Source organism: Spea bombifrons, chromosome 5, assembly GCF_027358695.1.
Source record: "Spea bombifrons isolate aSpeBom1 chromosome 5, aSpeBom1.2.pri, whole genome shotgun sequence".
In the NCBI taxonomy this organism is placed as follows: domain Eukaryota; kingdom Metazoa; phylum Chordata; class Amphibia; order Anura; family Pelobatidae; genus Spea; species Spea bombifrons.
The window spans coordinates 103233333-103250125 of NC_071091.1; positions in this window are offsets into that span (position 1 = coordinate 103233333).

Below are 16793 nucleotides of genomic sequence, written 5' to 3' on the forward strand. Positions count from 1 at the left end.
TCGCCCGCCGAGATTAATGTGTTCTTTTACTTTGTAAACACATATTACAGAGGTCTGCAGCTTCCAAGGTTATTTTTATCCGTCTTCTGGATTTTCTCCGAAGCATTATGAATACTGTTTTCATGCGATGTTTACGGCTCGTGGCCGCTTCGCGATGACCAAGCTTTCAGGACAAAAACACTTTATATTTCATGGTTCTTTTCACTTGTTTAAGTGTAGTCTCGGATTAAAGAGAGAAAAAAGCATTTTATTCAAATTATGGGGTCCGGTATGATTGCGGAGAAGTAATGTTATACTGGGAGCAGTCATCATTACTTACTGTTCTTATAATCTGTACGATTCTTCCTCCCCGTTTTGTTAGGTTTCTGTCCCGGTGTCTTGGGGACATCTGGTCACCCTAGTTTTTGATACATTCTGCGTTGAACTTTATGCTTCCAATGAGTTCTCCTCTGGTGGTTTTCGCCAAGAATCATCACTTCTCAAGTATACTGAATATTGTTTATTATCACTCATAGAGGTGGAGTATATGCCACAAACACAAGTCCAGTAATATGAAATCTAATCTCTTGCCCTTTCTGTATTACACTAATGACTAAAGATCTCTTCTCCAATCCCTTTGAAGTCAAATCATCTTTGTTGGTCATCAACAAAGAATAACGGAAGGAGAAGTTTGTGGGTAAACCAAAAGCCTGTTTGGGGCAACTCAGGAGAACTATAATCACTAATGAAGACATGTCATATATACATATATATACAGAGAGAGAGGGAGAGAGAGGGAGAGAGAGAGGAGAGAGATAGAGAGAGAGAGAGAGAGAGAGAGAGAAGAAAAGAGAGAGAGAAAGGGAGAGAAAGAGACAAGGAGAGAGACAGCAAGAGAGAAGGAGACAGACAGAGAGAAGGAGAGAGAGAGGAGGGGGAGATAGAGAGAGAAAGAAGGAGAGGGAGAGAGAGAAGGAGAGAGACAGACAGAGAAAGAGGAGAGTGAAAGAGAGGCAGAGAAGGAGAGGGAGAGAGAGAAGTAGAGAGATAGACAGAGAGAGAAGAAGAGAGAGGAGGGGGAGAGAGAGAAGGAGAAAGGGAACGAGAAATAATTTAAACACTTTTATGTTCTTTTACACCGTTGCAGTTCATGAAATGTCACAAAGCAGGAATAATGCCCCAGATGGTGTATTGCAGCGCAATAAGGAATCTGTTCAGTTTTCAGTTTTATCAGAGAAAACGTGATTGGGTTTTTTTTAACTGATTTTGACAGTTTGGCAACCTAAATGATTGATCTTTTGCAATAATGTGTACTTTGGTTATGGGACTTAATACACAGGTTCTAGTAGCGTTAATGTTATGGAGGCTGGCGCTTGAAACCATTGATAGCTTTAAATGTAACAGAGGGCCGTAGGTATGTAACGGAGTCCTGCCGTATGGTTTCTAGAAGTACCAACGAAACAATCCTGTTGATTTCACCCCACGTAACACTTTATACAATAGAAACATGGAGTTTGCTGGCATATAAGCCACGTTCTCTCCATTTAGTCTGCCGACTCAGCCGTTGGTCTCGCCTTAGATTCAGTAGCCATATCCCTATCTCATGAATGTTTATCTTCTCTTAATGTAGCCACCGTGGTCCCATTTTATAAACATGGCGTTGTATGTTTTTCTTTATAGCTTTTATCATCCCTACAATGAAAGGAACAAAATGAAGGTGGTCCAGGTGGGCAGGCAACATGGGGCGACTGGTTCTTATCTGCCGTCAAAACACAAAGTCTCTCTGTGTGCAATCGTGGCAAAGCTGTATAAACACCAAATATTACGCGAGTCACATTATAGATTTCTTCCTTTTTAGGATTTATTTGATTAATATGGTCTATACGTTGAGTCTTGTTTTTCTAGCTAATCCCGCTGACATAACACAAGCCCCAAACCATGTCAGGCTTGCCATGTTAGGGTTGGAAGGCATGTTTTACAGATGCCCAAATGTTATTAAAGTGATTTCATCCAAGATTCTATATGACCAAGAATTTGGCTGTAGAACAGGTTCCACCGGCTTTCCCCTGCAATTCCCACAGCAATGACTATTATAAGTGAGGCTCTGCAGAGAGACCACGCACGTCACGTGTCATCACGATGAGGTCATTATTTGACCAATATTGCTGGATACGCCGAGGCTGCCAGGAACAAATTAAATCACGTAAGGCTCATTAGGTTCTCGGCAACATGCAGCCTGTGGGAAGCCTGTTAAGACCAATGGTGGCTTTTTATAACTGCACCTGGAACTTATTTATAGTCCATGAGTTGTAGCAGGTAATGGAACAAGGGAAGCCAATAGAATTTATAATATAAGACATGTCAGCCATTGCGTTGCAGATTCAAATGATAAACCTTCTGAAATCCGGGGCGGCACTTTCTAGAACATGCTATATTTGTTTGGTGAAAACAGGAGTTACAATTTCTACGGGTAGAGAAATTATTTATGGGGAAACTCACATTTAAATTAGATCGCAAGCTCATGAGCGGAGCCCCTTGGAAGCTCATGGACAGGGTCCTTAGCGTGTGTTGTATCTGTATGTGTACATGTATCTTCGTTATGTTAACCCCTATATTTGAATTGAACAGCTCTGTGGAATATGTTGGAGCTCAATAAAGCCACCCATGATCTTCTAGCGCTCTCCCACCTCTTTTGTAAGCGCCTGTCGATGACAACAGCCAGTGCGGTAATGGTTAGGCACAATATAATGCTTACTCACCCTCGGTTGGATGACCTCGGGATGTGACCTTTCTGGACTCCTATAACGAGAGGTCCTATTGGCAGGCCCCGTAGTTGTCCAATGCACAGCTCCACTTGTACACGGCATGCAGTGTGGTCAGTGGGATTTGGAGTCATCCTGGGGTGCTTTCGTGTGCGGACAGGTGGCCGGACTCATGGCGAGACCCAACCATGTCTTTATGGACCTTCCTTTGTGCAGCACTATATGGAAAAAGTATTGGGAAGCACCTCTTAATTATTAAAATCAGGGGTTGGCCCCCATCTTAATGCTTCAGCATACGAAGCCTTTTCGACAATGCTCGTTTTCCAACTTTGTGGGAACAGTTTGGGGAAGACCCTTTCCTATTCCAGCATGACTGTGGCTCCAGAGCACAAAGCGAGCTCCATAAAGCCATGGTTGGATGAGTTTGGGGTGGAAGAACTTGACCGGCCCCACAGAGCCCTGACCTCAACCCCATCTAACACCTTTGGGATGAACTGGAATGGAGATTGTGAGCCGGACGTCGGGTCCAATATCAGTGTCTGACCTCACAAACGCTCTACTGGATGAACGGACAAAAATTCCTACAGAAACTCCCCAAAAACATACAGTATGTCTATGTATTTAGAGTGCAATGTTATAAGTCCCTGTTGGTGTAATGGACAGGTGTCCCAATTCCTTTGTCCATATAGTGTATATCTGTGGAAATGTTATTGTAGAAATCATGTTTTTGGGGGGGAAGTTTCCAAGGTAAAAAAATTGTGTTTTTTTCTTTTTTTCACTTGCTTTGCTCGCAAGCACTCACATTACCTTAAATATTAATCAATATTTGAGGGTTTTTTTGTATTGTATTGTAGTCCACTTGAATTAACCCTTTTAGTGTATTGGCCTCAGATGGGTTTATTCACTAAAGCCACACATTATCTCAGCAAGTCTATGCCTGAAAGCAATCAAAGCAAGCAATCTCTTTAGTGCTGAAACACTGAATCTCTCTGTTCTATGGAAATTTCACTAATTTGTGATTATTATTTTTGGATCCATATGAGTTCCCCTTTTTGGGGGGATTTTTGCCTGTCTTGGGTGCTAGCTTGGGTTATTAATAATAAATATGTAATCATGTTAGCACAGAATGCATTTAAATGCCTGCCCTTGGTATATCTTGTGATAATGCGTAACACTGCATTCTAAAAACAGACACGATAGCCGTCTCAGAATCTCCTGAGTCATCTTCGTACGTTCTGGCGCTGAGTGACTTACAGGAACAATATGTTGGCAGCACCGAGCGGTGACTTCTCTGGCCGATGATCCCTTTGTAACTTCGCCAACCGGAAAACAAAACCACTTTTTATCTTTCCTTGGTTATCAAATCCTTTAATGTCTGATCTGTACAACTATGTTCATTGTCACATTTACTTTTAAAATAACTACGGAAACAAGAGGAGAGGTATGTTAGAAAAGTTAGAAATTGCTTAATTTTTACCAGATTAAAAGAATTATGGAATTAAAAAAATAATTTTTCCTTAAAGAAAATAATGGTTTAATAGTTAAGTCCAGAGGGAAACATTATTTCTTACGTTAATGTAGCAGAACACACGAGTAGCAGCTCATCTATCAAGAACAATAAAAGTATCAATATGTCATCATTTGTGATGATGTCATAAATAGGGCACTATATAAACCAATTGAAAACCCATTTTCTTATGAGGCTGTTGCAATGAACAGATCCCCTTATGAGCTTCACACTCACCGCAAGGACTGTTAAAGCGGCAGTCCCTTTATATCCCTTGGACAATTATTACCCTTGGTCACATAAGGCCTGGAATGAAAATACATTATCCCGCCATTGTTTCTCCATTATCTTGTGCTGAGTGACTTACAGAAACAATATGTTGGCAGAACTTCCCTGGCTGGTTATTTCTCTGTACCTTTGCCAGTTGGAAAACAAGACTATTTCTCATATACCAGGGGTTGTGTCAAATGCTTTGAAGTGTGAGCGCTGTAACCTAGCTCACTGTGAACTTTGTCACGTTTTCTGTCATGATAACCACTGGAATGGAAGAAAGTTGCAACTTTTCCTTCTGATGTTACCTAAACTAACAACGCTTTGTTTTAAACATAATTCATACTCAAAGGTTAGAGAGTGTATTATACCTGCCAAGTCTACGTGATTTGGAAAGATAGTCCCTTTTCCAATAACAAGTTCTGTCCGTCCATCTTGAACCCTAATAGCACTAAAACACACACTAACCATGTGTAAATTGTACCAGCTGGGGAAATGAGTTTAAATTGTGTTCTATTTTATTATTTGTTAGTCCAACTGTCCCATGTTCTTCTTCTTAATGCTGAATTCAGTTACATAAATACCCAAACAACACCTGAAAGCTCTTGGATAAACCTTGCTCCTTCCCAAAGGAAATTTGCATTCTAACCACCACTAAGCACAAGGGCCATTGGCGCTCCTAGTGGTCTTTCTTTGAAGAGTATTCGGAGGAGAGGCATATTCATTCATGGCAGTGCTACGACTAAACCTCACCTCGACCTAGAACAAAGAAAAAAGATTGAAGGAGAAAAAACATTGTCTATCCTCCTCTGGAAAATAGTCTACAGTATACCTGCCTTACCCTACTCTTTTAAGAGCTAAGGTAATGGGCACTGCTCATCATTTTAGGATTTAGGTCAGTTATCGGCCATGGCCAATAAACATTTTATGAGTTACGAGTACAGCTAGAGGAGATAAATCATCATTATGCTAAGAACAGATTATGAATCTCAGAAGGTAACATTGTATCCCGGTAGACTCCTGTCTTAAAGCCTGAGTCATACATTCTGGTACATTTTTTAGATTAGGCTGGAGTCCGATAATGTTTTTTTCAGCACAATCAATGTAAGAGTATCCAGGAACAGCTATAGAACAAATACAGAAAGCTCATTAAAATTGAAGCCACACTGACGTTGACACAATAATTACATTATCCATGCACGTTGTCCACTCTGCATGCTTTGGCCAGCAATTCCTTCAAACCACTAATGCTTTTATCATTAATATAATTTAATGGAGCTTTCGGTATTGGCATTAAAGAGAAGCTGATTAGGAAGTAAAAGCATATCACATGCACTAGTTGGATCCTCACTGTCATACTTGCTATCACACATCAAGATTGTTAAATTGTTGTACGCTTTTTTTTTATTTTTTTTTTATGTAGGAAGATGTTTTTGGAATGTATCCCTGCATTTCAACTCAGCTAACAGAAAAAAGTAGAATAGTAGAAATCGAGGTTTTCGCTAGAAAGCTACGACGGGATAAAAACAAACTGAAGAGTACTTTTGGAGATGCGGCAATAGTGGAAGGCAGAGAAGAAGTCAAGGGAAATATGACCAAGCCAGAAGGATCTATACTGGAGTCTACAAGAAGAAGTTTGTCATCACCTTATGTTTAATGTTCTACCAATAAATAAGAGAAGAAAGGAGTCCTGTAGACAGGATTCAGAAGATATAATGGTTAATAAAGTTAATAAAACTCTAATCAAAACTGATTGATAACCAGGTATCTTTAAATTTTAGCATTACTGGCGGAAAGGACAATATTCACATGAGTGTCCCCACCAGCTCAAAGGGCATTTGTTTCGGAGGATCCAAAATCAGACCTGATCACAGACTCATCACAGGTAATTTAAATAACATTCCCACCGTTGTGGAGGCTCTGAATTGGTGGACGATCGTGGTCCTTGTATCAGTATGCAATGCAATCTCTGAACGCACAGGTCAGCAAGAAATGATCACGGATAAAAAGGCATATTGACTCACCGCAATAAAAACATGCATTCCTCTTTATGAATAAGTAATAAGACAGTACTTGAAAATTCAGTGCAATTTTGATCGATAGTTCATAAAAAAGACATTATGAAATTGAAAAAGGTGACATAAATATCGTTTTTGCCATGTTTTATATTTACCTTCATTTTGCTTTGAACTTCAGTTACAACGTTACTAATATTCATCTTGCGACCCATTATGTCACACAATTGCCTGTGCGGATTACGTGTTACAAAGACGAAAGAGATATGACAGGCTCCTCCGTCAATAAAACCTTTTACTACTAAGAGAAAAGAAAACAATAATTAGTTGGCTTTCTTGACAATGTCAGAATAAGTATATATAGTCAGGAACACCAATATGAGGATGCTATACGAAGCAAACTGCTTACGAATTTCACATGGAAACCATAGCAGACGAGGAAGACACCACACACGTCAAAAAGTGGATGCCACATTCAAGGTTTTCTTTGTGCTACTGGCTGTTAATTACATGTCTTCATATATGTGTATCCAAGGAAACTAATTGGTAAGCCAGGTATATGAGATCAGGTTCGTCCACTCCTACATTTAATGACGCTATATGAGCTATCAAAGTCTTCCATTGTTAGTGTTTCCCTGAAAATGATACACTCAAAAAGCAGTTAGGTATAATTACTTTTATGAAATGTGTAGTGCGTTCCCACCACCAGCCTTTTGATGTCCACGGTTGTCTCTTGTTCATGTATATAAATGTATCAAACTACGTCCACCACGACTACAAGGAGACATCTTGCTTTGTAACCCTTAATATATTATAGGTTAGAAGGAAACCAGTTGACATTTATGGCGAGGATCATGGCTTTGCTCCTGGTTTGCTTTTCTTTGGATACTTGGTTTTTAATCCTTGGCTTGACTCTTGGCTTCCAGCAGACTTGGCATCACATCGATCTGCCTCACTGGTCCTGATCCCAAGCCTGCTTCTGTCTTCCACTTGCTTTATCCAGGTTTCTGACCCCTGACTCAGCTCCTGACCTTACCCCCTGCATTCAAACTCTCATCACACTGGTGCTCAGTCCTCTACTTGTTTTGGTTCCATCCAACTTGTCTCCTCGGGCTGGTAAAAAGAGACTCCCACCGTACCTGTTGTCAATGAACATTATTACTTCAAGATTTTAATCACCTACTCTGAAAATTGCTCTGATTTAGATATTTATGGGATATATATATATATATATATATATATATATATATTATAATATAAAGCAAATATGTTCAGCTGAGATGAGACAAGACAATACTCTAAACCTTGACTTAGAATGTTGACCTTGAAACCCTTTTAAGAGTATCCTAAACAGCCCCATCTGTACTATAACATATTATAGGTGCCATTGTTTATGTGGGGTAACTAATTTCCCTAGGTTTCAATGCCTTTTGCTTTTCTGTACACAAGAGCAAAGTTGGATTACGAAGGCATTACATTTAGTTTTACATTCTACTTTTACTTTTATTCGCAGGGTTAGGCAGATTTAAAATATTTATGAGTAAAAAAAAAAAAAAACACATTAATTCTGCCATATCAGCATATCCCGGGCCTGAGATTTTCCTTCGCTCTGTTTTTTACAGGTCAGTGCAACCTGCCCTTTTTTCCTCTGGCTGGAAGATCAAGGAAGTGAAGCGTCGAGACCGGAATAGCAGAGCATTCATTCACTTTCCACATTCTGCATTCCTTCTACACAACCGAGAAACATCACTCTTACTGATTAAACTGCAGGTTGCTCAATGTGACATGAATACACCATATCTTTCAATGTTCTTTGGTACTCAGCTGAGATAAACAGCGTTTTTCCTTTATTTTTTGCGACAAAGGTAACTGCCAAATGACAATAAATGCACAATAATAGGCATGGATCCTTCAGGCGTCACATGCCATTTGGACATAATTGGCTGATGTTTGTTGCAGAACACCACTGCGTAATAATGTTTCTAATAAAACAAACAAAAATTATATATATATATATATATATATAGTATATGCAATATTAAATATAAAATATATTTTATTAATATTTTATTATTTATTAATATATATGTATATATTATGGTATAGAAAATATATCATATAATATTATTAATACTATATGTGCGTGTATATATATATGTATATATAAAAATATAATGTTCTAGCAAGATCCTCTTATTTTATGTATCATTTTAAGATTAAATGTGGTCGCCAATATTATCCACATTTTGTGTCTTTATTCTTGAAAACTTTATTCTTCGCTGCAGGCGCTCATTGAAATAAATAGAATTATACTATTCTGCAGTTTTGTAATTACAGGATAGCATTATCTCTTTAGAATTATCCCTGATTACATGTAAACATGAAAACTTATGTTTAGAGGCATTTTCTTTTTTTTTTTCACAAATAGCAATTATACAAGATTACTGGGGTGATGTTTAAAACTGACCGTGGCAAAGGTATGATGTCATTATCATCCGCGCATATGTATTAGGTTAGCTCTTGCTATATAAAAGCGATTTACTATTCGTACAGTTTAAAATTTTTGTTGTGTGCAATATATCCAAAAAATTATCTCTCTTCATGTGGGAGCGGCTTCATCTGGGGGCAGGGCTAGGTGCACAGGGAGGTGGGGCTAGCGACAGTTTACTTTAAGTTAACTGTAAGTGGGAGGGAAAGTGGGCGTGGAAGTGGGCATGGCCATTCACCGCTACCATGCTTGGAGAAAAAGGAAAGGGACCTGGAGACCATAGGAAGCAGAGCTTCCCCAGGAGACTCTGGGTCAAACTATGAGAGTTCCCAGGTATGATGTTAAGTGATTGGGGTGGGCATTTCACTGTATGATCTACACAAACCACAGAGTTCCCTAAAATGTGTCTGGAACATCCACAATTCCCATTTTGGGGTTTACTCACCACGGGCAGCTGTTATCCATCCAAGAAGGAAAAAAAGTCAACCTTTCAATCCCGCTTACCTTAACCTGCAAGGAAAACTAAGCTTTCCCAGTATAATGCATAGTAATATCACTGGTGGAACCAGGGCTTTACTGGGTAAGACTTGGCAGTAAATATGGTGCCCTGTTGGCCCACTGGTACACCAGATGGCCAGCAGAGTCACCTTGGATGTTCATGCAGGAGAAGCGCCATGTACACTGAAATCAGGGAGATGAAATGTTTAACTCCCATGCAATCTCCCATTCTGGTGCCTTGGATGTACACTGAGGGATGCTGTTTATCTAGCATCAGATTATACAGGATCCCTGCTGTGGTTAATTCCTAAAAATCACACCTCTGCTTTTGTGAAGCCTGCAAGAAGTTGTACCTGCAGAAAATTAAAACATAGGTCACCCGAGTTGCTACTGGCGTGATCACTGACATTGTCTCCTTCTTCATGCTACGGTCTAATGTCACATTGTATCTGCATATCTTCCTCTACTTTGCCACCCCTGATCTAGAATGAATGTACTGGGTCTTAACCCAGGCTAACCCAGGCTAACCATGGCAGCAGGTGCTCTGGTCTAAACTGCCAATGGCCATGATGGGACTTTTAGTCCATAGCTGAGCTGATGGTGTTTGCTAACGCATGACCATTGGCCTAAGAGAACAGTTAATGAGTTAGGGTTAATAGTCTCAATGTCACACAAAAGTGTCCCGTGCATGGTTGACCCTTCCATTGTTTGGCCAGAACCTTCCTACATTTACTTATTTCCTTTTGATGTCTGGCAGTGTTTGTTTATAAGCGCCAGTGGGTTTGTGTTAACTCCAAACGACTAAATTGCTTTCTCCTCCCTAGTCCTTGCACAGACCTTTGAGCTGATAAATCTCCTTTTTCTACTCTTTCGGGCCTGTGTGGTTAAACATGAACTTCCCTGAGTTCTCAATTCTTTTATTTGCTTCCCTCGATTAATAGAAGAGTGGTTAAGCCAAAGGCAAGACCTCTCACAAACAAAAATACACAAGACAGGATTTTTTTTTTCTCTTTGTTCTTTTGATATGATTGTGTTCTGAAACATGACAGCGCTGCTCCCTCTTTGAGGTTTATTCTTGTGGGGGGGAAAAAAAGCTGTGGTCTCATGTTTTGCACTTAAGGGTACAAGAATTAATTTTCATTCACATACGTTCACACGATAGAACAAACAACACTTTTAATGACTTTTAGTTGTACTTTCTGATTATAGTTAATTGAAGAAGCACAAATTTAATAAGTAATAAAAAAAGCTTTTTAATAATTTTCCTGCTTATTGATTCTATATATGAGAAAAATATTCTGCTAAGTGATAAGTCATGTCAAACGATACAATAAAACATATAAAAAGTGTCATTAGGACATGTTTTACATCATTTTCATGTTTTTTTTGTCTCTTCTACCAGTGGAAGATAAATAGCTCAGTTTCTTGGGGGAGACTCTTGTTTATTTTAAACTTTCCTATGAACGTGTAATGTTCTTAAATTAAAAATGACTGCTTAGTAGAAATAATGGAGTTTAACATAAGTGATGCGAGTAAAATTATTTATTTTTTTAGCATATTTTTCTGTGAGTTTTTCTGTAATTTCAAGCTTTTTTTTGTTTGGTATCATTTGAAAAATATGTTTTACTACAGGCAAGAAAATTATAGAATTCTAATCATCTGTCAGACCCTGCGGCCGGTCCACATACAGGGCCGCGCAGCAGCATCCTATGACGAAATAGGCTGCACCCCCGGGGAGTGCGGTGTGACTCCTCTCCTACCAGCAGGGGGCGTGTCTTCCTGCCTCCCTATTGGTCTCTGAGGTCGTGGGAGGTGGAGCCCTCCTCTCCTGACCCTATAAAACCCCATCAACTGCAGTAGTCTACGCTTGAGTGTTACCAGCTCTGGCGTCTGACCTAGTGCAGACGCCATTTTCCATTATGCTAGCTTACTATTTTGTTGTCCCTGCTTGACTCTCACCTTCGCTGCTCGACTTCCCTGTTGCTGACCTTGGCCTTATGACTATCCCAGCTGTCTCCTGCCCCTCGACTGTGGCTTGTTCCTCGACTACGGCTACCTGTTCTACCAGCCTCGTCCTACAGTTTGCCTGGTTTAGCCCACATGACATCCTCGGGCTATCTGCAAGGGCCCAGTGCCCAGACCTAACTCTTCCAGCCGTGCCCTGATATTATGATGTTGTTCTATTAATGTTATTTATTAATATGTGCCACAATATCTACTCTATCAATTTTATAAACCATACATTTACCCAGTTTTAAGATGTTGTGTCAAATTCTCATGTACCGCTGACCAACGCATTTCTTTTTTTAAATTCATTTCTAGCACACCTCCCAAGTGTCCCACTTCAGCAGTGGCAGTCTCTCCTTCCTCCCCTGATGGCCCTCTTTACCAGGAGCTCAGAATGTTTTCTGGATATAATTGTATCGCAAGGCTCTGTGGTCCTAAAAACCACACCAACATGCATAAAAATAAAAACATGATGTGTCTATCAATGGAAAAGTGTAAAGAAATCAAATAATTATTTTCCTAATTCCTTTTTTCAGTTTCATAAATAGAGGTGACTAAGACGTTATGTTTAATAGGGTATTCAGGATCTTTGAGTCATTCTATATTATACCAATACTCCAAAAAGCCGTACTAGGCCCTCAACCCAACTGCTCTAATGGAATGGTCAAATGTATACATTGTTTCACGGGTGGTGATGTTGAGCTTATGTCATCACTACACAGGAAGAATAAGAATCAGATAGTTCACCATATCTTGTGCCTGACAGGTCATGCTGCCTTTATGATATACTATCTTCATGGATCATTCTACATGGTTTAACTGACAATATGTTAAACAAATTAATTAGTTACATCAAAGAGCTCTGCAGACAGGGACATGACTTAATGTATATTTAAGATGTAGGATTTTCGCAATTAGTAACATGGATGTTCTCTGACCACCGTGAGATTCACTCAGCTACACTATCCTAAAACGAATGAAAGATAAACCATACAAGATTAACTTCATACAAGTGGGCAGATACCTTGGTGTCTTTCACCGCCATTGTCTAGTGGGAAAGAGGTAAGCCTCTCTACGTAATCCATGCACACCTGAAACAAAGTTGCAGGCAACCCGGCAATGAAGAAACTGCTGGCATGTCCTTAGAAGCCCACCTTTCCTATTGGCCCATTTGCTTCTTTCACATACACTTTTTATAATTTTATATTATGAGAGTGCCCATGAACTCATAGAATAAGATTTAGGTCTCCATGAGTATACAAATCCTGGTCCCTTACCCATTGTAAATCTGGCACCACTTAGCTCTTTGGACCTGCGGGGATCTAATGATGACCCATTACACAATCTGAAAAATCTTTAATAATATCTTTAAAAAATATAAGCTAAAACACCACATTTTAATAGCGATGTGGAAAGATATGGAAGAAAAAAATCTCAGAGATTCTGTGGACCTCAAGCTACTTCTGTTTATCAGCCACCCTTTGTAAAGTAAATCTTCCTTACATTAATTAAAACTTTCTTACATTAAACAACAGTACAAATGTACAAAAGTAATAAAAGTACATTAGTACAATAATAGTACATCTTAGATTATAACAGAGGATAATTAATATGCAAACTGCAATTAAACATTTCAGTGCCTGTAAGGAAAGCTGCACATTAATTTACCTCTACAGACAAGCAAGGGTCATATTATAATTTAAGACAGCTTCTATTGCAGGCACTGTGTTTGTGTGTGCACTACTCCCGTCATTTTTTCTCTGCAGCAGCATAATCTTTCACGTACTGACCCTCCTCCTCCCCTCTCATGCTCGCCCTCGCCTTTCCTGTCAGTATGGTCTCTGCAGCAGCATTGAGAGATCAGAGGAGACCAGACAACAGTCGGAGAAGGTAAGTAATCAGGTGGGGGTGGACACAAGGCAAGGGGGGTCTGCAGAAGGCTTATACAGGACTGAGGAGAGTGCGGAGGGCACAGAGAGAGAGAGAGAGAGATATAGTTTTGGGCAACAAATTTAGATTCTGAATTTAAAAAAAAGGTCCCTCGATTTTGTCTGAACCAAAAACAAAAAGAAGATTATTCCAGGCCATGTGCACAAGTCTAGTACTTTTCACAGTTCTGTAGATCAAGATGGAAAATTAGTATAAACACTACCAAAACTTATTCACATAGGAGCTGAGACATCTTGGCAGGGTGCAGATGTATGGTTATCCTAAGCTCTTTCCTTGGACATACTTCTCTCTTCATTTGATGAGATATTTGGCTAATTCCAGTTTACTGACCCTATATTCTGTCTGCTATTTCGTGTCACTTTGTAGCTCCCGTGTTGTGTATTTTAAGACCTCTTATCAGAGACGCACACTGCCCAGGTATCAAAAATGTATTTTTGGAAAAATGAATTTCCAACACCTCAGATCTAGGTAAAAAATAGATATTTTCCTTATGCAAGGGATTGCTGTGAAAAAGTCCCACAAATAAATATTGAAGTCTCTTGTCCTTCATGGGGTGTATTATAATTGGATTTCATATTTTTGCCTTACACAGCTTTCTGACTCTTTGGAAACACTGGTCACTGCAGAAAAAAGTATTTTTGTGATGCATGTTAGATTGTATTTTGCATGGACTCAAATATATTTAAATTGGAACAGGCACTCTTTAGTTACCACGTAGGTCATCACTGGCCCCTACCGAAACCCGGATGCATTAGTATGTAAGCTTCTTGCACATGCTCAGAAGCGCCCCACGTTGAAGTCATACCTGCACAGCAGCTAATCACACATATGCTAGCAAAACATCAGTATACAGATACAATCAATATGATTGGTTAATGGCTGCTACTACGCCTTTTAATTTCAATGGCTGTTATACGGAGCATTTGGAAGAAGCATACTGAGGTATTCTCCATGTCTTTAGTAAAGGCAGCTGGGGGCAGAACCCTCGTTACCTAATGAATCGGTTTGAATCGGACCCTTTGAATGTAGGGACCGGAAATTGTTAGCGCTATATAAATAAAAGATAATAGTAATAAAAATCAGCACATTTCCTAAATATTGGGAAACGCTCTTACTTGGACTAAGTGAGGGAAAGCCTACTATTCCATTTTCTCAAAAAGGTCACCGTGTCTGTCATTAAAGCATATATTTACTGTCATAAAGACCAAGTACAGGCCCTGGTCACCATTGCGGACACCATGTCTGACACCAAAGACTATCCTCCTTGGAGACGCCCACTGGGGGTGTGGCTTGCCTCACTTTGGGCTGCGGCGCACTATTTTAACGAGCCAGTGTGTTCCTGAGGCGATCCCGTTCCTTGGGACTCCTGAGATTCTTGTCTTGACCTCACTCTTGTTTTGTGCTTTGAAGTTGCGGCTTGTGAGACTATTGACCTCGGCTTGTCCGACCCGTGCTTTCAGACCAGACCTTCATTTTTTTGGGTTGGACCTTGCCTGACTTCCTCAACAGCTCTTAGGGGCCCCAATGCTTCTTTGTGCAGAAGGGAATCTTTGAAACCGACCTAATGAGGTCATATATTTTATTGCGAGGCCATTTGTTAACATAGCATTGGCTCATATTTTTGAGCGTAATATGTTGATCTACTCTATAATATATGTGCACATAAATGAGCGATAAATTCACGTTTCCAAAACACAATCATTTGGATCCAAAGCAGGATCAGTGCTTGGGGAAGAGCTTGCACGGGGCCCCAGGATTTTGTGTCATACCCAAAATGATACCTTAGCATCGCGAAATGTGGCTTTGATCAACATGTGGGGAAGCCGAGGCCGTCTCTACGTTTGATTCATCGGATCTACCGGGTAGTTTAATTCTCCTCAATTTCTGAAAAATAAAAACTTGTTTGCTTTTGTGGCTTAGACGACTTGGCTTTCAACTACTGTTTATTATTCATCCCAATAATTAATGGGTTCTTCTTAGAACAGAATATGTTTCCACTGGTACATCAAATAGTTTAAAGCCACAAGTAAAGCACGGCGGCCATCGTGATGCATATACAAGTAATTCCTTATGTATTTTTACGCCATTGGCAACGGGTACACTGGTGCTGTGTGAGTCCGTAAACTGTGAGTTTGTTTAGGATAATTTAAGACCTTCGTTGTTGGCACAAAAGTAATTCGGCCTATTTGTCATTACTCAAGGTTTTGGATCGTTTTCATACATTGATACCTTGCAGCTGCCTGCGCGTCTTGACACAAAATATCTTTTTTGCAAATGAAAGCTAATATTAATAATACTAATAATAATAATATTAGTGATTGGCTACATCGGGGCTCACACCTCAACTTTATATGCCCATTCAGTTAGAAAAATGTGATTTGGGTCGTTCTTTCCTGATGCCCCTTTTTTTTTAGGACTTCCCCCCCTAAAAAGATTTGAAATAAATGGTATCAATACAATTTTTGAGTGTTTTATTTTATTTTATTTGTTCATGTAATAAGTCAATTATCTACTTTGATGTACAAATATAATTATGAATTTTAACAAAAACCATAACGCGCTAGCTGCCGGCCAAACCACACAGCTAGAAAAAGAGGGAGACGATCTTTGCGTACGATGTTTCGAGTAATGTTGCTTGCGAGTCCTGCTGAGTAATCCGTGCTGAGAGCGTTCGCCGCTAAGTATTATGTAATGCACTGTATCAATCAGACCTTTCTTCAAGTTTCACAAGAATTCTTTGGTAGTACAGTCGGTCTTTAAGGCACCAAAACGCGTGGGGGTTACTGAGGCGCTGGAACACTGTGTGTGAATTCCAGAGCAAAGAACATCTGGTGAATATTACTGGATGGTTTCAAATGGCTGTTACATATTTTGCGGCTGCTTTATGACGACTTAGGAGAGACAAAAATAGAGGCAGGCAGGCAGACAGGCAGGCAGGCAGGCAGGCTTACACTCTGCTAGGGGCAAAGGGGGATGTAATATGAAATATGTGAATGAGTTAAGAGAATATTCGACTCATAAAACAGAGTAGATGCAATTATATTTCTGAATATGTTTTGTACTATTCCATACCTCCCAAATGCCCCGGAATCAACAAGACAGTCCTGATTAAGGAACAAGTGTGTGCTTACAATGAACTATCACACTCCCGACGAGATGCCCATTATTGTAAATGCCCTTGTATGGAGGTATACAATATTACAGCGCTGTGGAATATGATGGCGCTATATAAAACAATAAATAATAATAAGAATAAGAATAATTAATATGAACAAAAATCAGACATGTTTAAAATAAGGGGGTGTATTTAATGCCCA